Source organism: Bubalus kerabau, chromosome 20 (assembly GCF_029407905.1).
Source record: "Bubalus kerabau isolate K-KA32 ecotype Philippines breed swamp buffalo chromosome 20, PCC_UOA_SB_1v2, whole genome shotgun sequence".
Taxonomy (NCBI): Eukaryota; Metazoa; Chordata; class Mammalia; order Artiodactyla; family Bovidae; genus Bubalus; species Bubalus kerabau.
Window position 1 is genome coordinate 29,648,797 of NC_073643.1, and position 7,408 is coordinate 29,656,204.

Genomic DNA, 7,408 nt, shown 5'->3' on the forward strand with positions numbered 1-7,408 from the left:
TTTAGAGCCTCTGACTCAGCCCTACCACCAAATCCGAAAGGCTAGCCCAAGGTGCAGCCATCAACACTGATCTCGAAACACATGTGATGTAGGGAGGAAGAGACTCTGTTTCTCATGGGAGTCCATAATTATGTGTACTCCCATCAGATTATAGCCTGATGCAGTCATTTGACAGAGGGTAGAATGTGAATCAAAGAAAAGCCAACTAAAACTATTGTCACATTTCAGTAAGCAATTCAGCTACATGAGGAGGAAATGGGGAGGGGTGGGGGAAGGGGAAGGGTTGTTGAAAAACTCCAGATGGTTATATTTACTTGCAAAAAAAGGAAGTTTTGAAGCGTGATAATAGTTTTCTTCAAATTTAGAATAACTTTAAAATTGTTTTCCATGTGTAAGGTTGTGTGTGCTCAGTTGCTTCAGCCGTGACCCTGTGGACTATAGGCCGACAGGCTCCTCTGTCCATGGGATTCTCCAGGCAAGAATACTGGAGTGGGTTGCCATGGCCTCCTCCAGGGCGTATTCCCAACCCAGGGATTGAACCCACTTCTCCTGCATCTTCTGCGTTGCAGGTGGATTCTTTGCCCGCTGAAAGTGAAAGTGAAGTCACTCATTCGTGTCCAACTCTTTTCGACCCTATAGACTGTAGCCTACCAGGCTCCTCTGTCCATGGGAGTTTCCAGGCAATAGTACTGGAGTGGGTTGCCATTTCCTTCTCCAGTGGATCTTCCCAACCCAGGGCTTGAACCCCGGTCTCCTGCACTGTCGACAGACGCTTTACCTGCTGAGCCAAAAGCAAATGAAAAGAATAGATAACTGTGAATTCCCAGGCGTCTGGATTCTTTAAGAGCCTGAAACACTAGTTAACTGTGATGACCAGTAGGTGGCAGCATAACCTCCACCATTTTTGATGTTTGTCCTTGAAACAGAGGCTATCATCGTTTGAAAGTTAACAGTCACGAATTGCATACCAGCTGCCCAATTTGTTGCCTGTTGTAACATTTCTTTTATGATAGACTCCTCTTTTCAAAGAGATCCATTCAGCCAATATAGCCTTTAAATATGTGCAGAGTACTAAAGATGCATAAGCATTGTGCTAACCTGCCTTTTTTCTTTTTCCTTTCTTTCACTTAGCTTTTATACAGGCAAGTCCTTGTGGGTCTGATTGGATAAAGACAATTAACTGTTCTTTAAAATGTTGCTTCCATCTATCTTGTATGCGTAACCACTTACCTACAAATTTACTTACCACGTACCCAAGCACTGCCCGTGGAAACAGAAAGGATGGGGGGACTGATTTTAAACAGATTATGATTCAGTTACTCGCTCCATCATTTGATTCCTCTGAGTCACATTTTGTTTTGTTTTTGTTTCTTCATATAAAGATGAAGTTCCTAGAGTTAATAATATCTGTCTGGTAGGATTATTATCATAAATAAATAAAGTAGCTGAATTCCCTAAATGTTGATTGAGCTCTTACTTAGGCACTCAGCATTGTGTCAAGCCCAGGGAATAAGCATGACATTGACTTTATCCTGAAGAAGGTCACAGTCTACAGCTCTGCTGTCCAATACAGCGCCCTCTTGCCATGTGCTGCTATTTAGATTTAAATTAAGCAAAATTAAGTCAGATTAAAAATTCGATTCCTGGAGTACACTGGCCACATTTCAAGTGCTTGATAGCCTTATGTGACTTGTAGGTACCGTATTACTTTATGCAGATAGCGAACATTTCCATCATTGCAGGAAGTTCTGTTGGACAATACTGGTCTGGCAGGCCACACAGGCTCATAGAAGTTAATAAAATTTCAAAATTGCTTTCAAAGACCAATACATGGAACAGGGAGGTGAAATATGCAAATGGAAAAGAGTTACGAGCTCTTTCTTGTGGTGTCCAAAAAGACTTACAGACAGAAATAGTTGTAATGGAAGTCACGACACGCAGGATGACACACGAGGAGTGGTGCGAGGAGTATCGGGGTGCTTTTAGGAAGCCCTGAGGGGAGGAGGAAGGTCTCTGAAAGGGTCCATCTTGTGCAAAGACTGTAAAAAAGACAAAAAGCACACAAGTTCTGCTCAGGGAACTTGAGCTGTTCTAAATTGTGAAAGGATAAAGACTGAGGGGCAAGGAAGGTTAGACAGAAGGAGATGAAACCAAGGAGAGAAAATCACCCTCTAAGTTTTGAGTGTCAGCCTGAACACTCGTGACGGCCCCAGTGCGAAAGCAGGGGTGCCGACTCTTTTTACAGCTGAGCTCAGAGAAAGGGAGCAACAGAAAGAGGGAGAGGTCCCTGCCGGATTCTTTCCACCACTGCGTCTGAGTGGAAAATGAAACTAACCCCTTCCCGCCTGCACAGCACCTCCCAGAACAAGACTCTTTTGCTCACACATTCCTCAGACTGTGAGAACAACCCACCAACCATGTCACCAGTAACAGGACTGCCCCCTCCGCCCCCGTGGACGCACATTCCCCCAAAATGAGTGAAGGATGCCTTCTGCCAACCTTAAAACTGACTCAAGCCTCTTGAGTCCTAAGCTTTGAACCAATCTCCAACTTTTTGTGGTTACAGTTCACAGTTGGCTGGCAAAATATGACTTCCTGGTTTGGAGATAAAAGACTTGGGGGTGGGAGCGGGGAAAAGACTGAGGGGGAAAAAAAAACTTACTTGACATCAAATGCCTCTTTCAAAATACAGCTTTAATGAACAAAGTGCCAGTGAACCTTACTCATCCTGATTACATTTCTGAAAATGTAATCTTTTAAAATTTGAGGAGAAGGGGGTTTGGCAGAAATAGATTTGGGGTTTCTTTAGCCTCCAGACATCTGGGAGAGAGTGGAGGTACTGCTGATTTGCAGCACACAGCTGGGAGGAAAGGGCCCCGTTTCAGGGGAGGAGAGCAAGGAAAAGGAAAAGAAAAAGCTCCATTGTAATAGATGTTCCAAAAATCATCAGTCTTTCAGAAGAGATGAGGTGGGGATGATGGGGGAGGGATGGGTTCAGCTCTTCATACGGTTTTATTTAAGCTTGAATACAGATAATCAGTCCTGCTGTTTATTTCCATACCAAATGCTCAAGGGGCCAGAGCTCTGTCACATTCCTAACCCAGATCATTTTAGCAGCAATCTTTCTGGAGTAGAAAATCTACTCAAGACACTTCCTCGTAAAGAGTTACCAGGAGAGTCTAGAAGAGCCCTCCTGGACTTTCACAAGCCAAAGGGTGCTCCTTCTCCCTCCCAGGTGGCCAATTATTCCCGTGACAACACCTCATACTTTCCGTGTGATGCCATTTGACAAAGGATAAGCGGAGCCAAGCTAAATGCTCACCCACTTGACACTTCATCTCTTTATCATCCCAATTAGAATGTTCAGGAAGAGGCGCTGGCACCAGGGGTCAACTGCAAACCCTCTCCTTAGTGGTGGTGAGACAATAGGTGTGATTTTGAAAAGCAGAGGGTTCTGGCATTAGAAAACAGGCTTTAGAGCCCAAACTTGGCAACTTGGACATAGAATTCAAGTCCTCATAGCCTCATCTTTCTCATCTGTAAAATGTGAATTTACATCATACTTAACCTCACAGGGTCAGTTTTGAAATTATACGAGCCATGTCAGCTGGGTGTCCAAAAAAGAGCTTGACACACACAAGAAGCATTTGATTAAGATGGGTTATGGCCTTTGCCATTATGATGTCACACAAACTGATTAGCGTACTGGCATTCTGCAGAGCCTGAGGGTAGATCACGCTCTTTCCACCAAGGGATTTATGTTCAAGTTTCTTAAGAACAAATGGGATATCCACCTCCCCCAGTTGTTTTTATTGTGGAAAGTACGTTTACCATGAGATTTTCCTTCTTAAGAAATTTTAGAGTGTACAGTGTAGTATTATTTTCGATTGTAGGCACAGTGCATTTGGCGCTAGTGGTAAAGAACAGGCCAATGCAGGACGCATAAGAGATGTAGGTTCAATCTCTGGAGTGAGGCGATCCCTTGGAGGAGGGCATGACAACCCACTCCAGTGTTCTTGCCTGGAGAATCCAATGGACAGAGGAGCCTGGTGGGCTGCAGCCTATAGGGTCACCAAGAGTCAAACAGATTGAAATGACTTAGCACGTACATAGTCACAATACAGATCTCTAGAATGTAATCATTTTGCATAATTAAAACTTTATACTAGTTGAGTTTCAACTCCCCATTTCCCCTCCCTCTGGCCTCTGGAAATCACCACTCCACTCTGTGCATTTGATTATTTTATATACCTCATGGAAGTGATGAAGTGAAGTGAAGTCGCTCAGTCGTGTCCGACTCTTTGCGACCCCATGGACTGTAGTCTACCAGACTTCTCCATCCATGGGATTTTCCAGGCAAGGTTACTGGAGTGGGTTGCCATTTCCTTCTCCAGGGGCTCTTCCTGACCCAGGAAATGAACCTGGGTCTCCTGCATTGCAGGCAAACGCTTTACCCTCTGAGCCACCAGGGAAGCCCATAAGGCAATATTTGTCCTTCTATGATTGGCTTATTTCATTTAGCATCACATCCTCAAGATTCAATCATGCTGTTGCACATGGAATGGTAGCCTTCCTTTTTAAGGCTTGATAATAGTCCTTTGTATATGTTTATATATACAAGGGGATAATAGCCCTTTGTATGTATAAGCTCCTTTGGGGCTTTGCTCAGATGGTAAAGAATCCACCTGCAAAGCAGGAGACCCGGGTTTGATTCCTGAGTCAGGAAGATCCCCTGGAGAAGGGAAAGGCTACCCACTCCAGTATTCTGACCTGGAGAATTCCATAGTCCATGGTGTCGCAAAGAGTCAGACACAACTGAGCAACTTCCACTTCACTTCACTTCACTTGTATATATACACACCACGAATTCTTTATTCATCCACCAGTGGACACTTAGGTTGTGTCCATGTCTTGTGAGTAATGCGGCAGCAAACACAAGTATGCAAATATATATTCAAGATCCTGATTTCTATTCTTGTAGGTAAGTACCCAGAAGTGGGATTATGGATCATATGGTAATTCTATTTTTAACTTTATGAGGAATCTTCATACGGTTTTCCACATTGGCTACACCATTTGACATTTCCATTAACAAGTGTGCAAGAGTTTCAATTTCTCCATATCCTTGCCAACACTTGTTATTTTTTGGTTTTGTTTTTGTCTTATAATAGTCATCCTAACAGGTGTGAGGTGATATCTCACTGTGCCCTGGCTTTGTATTTCCCTGCTGATTAGTGACACTGAGCACCTTTTCATGTATATGTTGGCCATCTGTATGTCTTCTTTGGAGAAATGTCAGTCATGTCTGTGCTCATTTTTTTAATCAGGTTGTTTGAGCTCCTTATATGTTTTGTATACTAACTCATCAGATATGAGGTTTCCAAATGTTTACTCCTATCCAATATGTTGGCTATACACTGTTAATTGTTCCCTTTGCCTTTTCACTTTACGTATCTCCATCAGGCTTTCTATTTTGATGTAGTCTTACGTGTCTATTTTTGCTTTTGTTCCCTGAGCTTTTGGTGTCATATCCAAGAAATTATTGCCAAGACTGACATCATAAAGCTTATCCCTTATGTTTCCTTCTAGTAGTTCTACAGTTCCAAGTCTTATATTTAAATATTTTATCCATTTTTAGTTGGTTTTTGTGTATAGTGTAAAATAGCAGTCCAATTTTTTCCTTTTGCATGTGGATATCTAGTTTCTCCAGCACCGTTTAAAGATGATCCAGCCCCAAATTTAACCTCTTAGTACCTGGGACTTTAGGGAGGGCAAGCCTCTCCTCATTGACATCAACCTCAAGGCTGAAAACTCTGGCCTGTAACTTTCCTCTATTAGTCTAGAATCATTTGTCAAAATGTCTCTTAAACTTATTTTCAATCTCTATTACTACAGAGGATCATTTCATACCTATGTTCCTGGCAGAGAATATCTTCTTTTCATGGAATTCATTGAATCAAAGTGTTTTTCTTGGGATCTGATAGGGCTTCCCACCACAGCGAATGTAGGGCCTTAAGAAAGGGGCTGTGAGTCCATCCTGGCTTGCCTTTGCCATCCTTAGAGCCTACCCTCCAGCCTGCAAACAACATACTTCTGTTGTTGGTGTTTTATTCTCTCCTCATCTAGAGAGCTTCGGCCCAGCCCCTGGTTTACTTTCTTTTCTCTTGAAGTCTTCTGGAACAACACCCGTTCCAAGAGGGCATTTTTTCTCCTGTTTACAGATTGGGTCAAGTTAAGCAAGAGTGGATGACTATTTCGTCATGACAAAAGAATAGTCTCAGAACTCACATCTGGACGTGGTCTTTCCCAGGTACCAGGCCATAGGCTCAGCTTCCTTCCTGGATTTGTTAGCTCCACACCCCAGCTCCCTGCAAAAACACCTATCAACACCTGACGGAGGAAAAGGAAACTAATCTGTGAAGAAGTTGAATCTTCTTTCCTTTGCACTAACTTTGAGAAGTGTATTTAACTACTTACTTAGCATATCTATACCCAGATTGTGACGATAAGAAAGAAGTGCTGAAACATCTGTTCTTAAGAAATTTTTCAGATACCCTCTGTGGTTCACAGTTACATGAAGAATCCTCAAGTTTAGATCAGGAATTTCAAACTCAAATGCCTATAGGGGGCCAGGCATATAATGTAAAAAGTGAAAGTGAATTCATTCAGTTGTGTCCGACTCTTTGCGACTCCCTGGACTGTAGCCTTCCAGGCTCCTCTGTCTATGGGATTTTCCAGGCAAGGATACTGGGGTGGGATGCCATTTCCTTCTCCAGGGGATCTTAACATATAATGTAAATATAATGTAAATTAGGGAGGCAAAAGAATATCAGAAAAGTTTTTACTGAATTCCATTTTAAGTGCCTTGATTAAAGACCACTGCCACTAGCTCTAAGTACTAGGTAGTAGGGAGTGATGGGGACGGTGGCAGATAGGAAAGGGCATGCCTTACTAAAGAGAGTAGTCCTTTCTCAAGCCCAGCTGATTGTTGCTCTGTGAGAACATAAGCCTAGTGTTGCTAATGCTTCAAGTTTTCAAAAGAAGCCAGGCATCAGATTTTTCTGTTACGTCTTCTAACTTTTTTTTAATATTGACAAGTAATCAATATAATTAGAAATCAGGATAGTGACAGTGCTTATATAGAAAGTACAAGTAGGATTTGGTGATTCTGTTTCTGTTTCTTGATCTTGGTGCTAGTTACACAGGTGTGTCCTTTGTGAAAATTTATGGAGATGGACAATTATATATGCAAATTTTTGTATGTATATGCTACTTTCTTATACTTTTAAATGTGTTGACATTTTAGGAAAAATTTACAACATTTTCTGGACCAACATTATGTATGCCAAATAATGCCCATCTGTGGAATGAATTAAGCCCTCAAGGTCATTCTTTATCAGCTTTAATT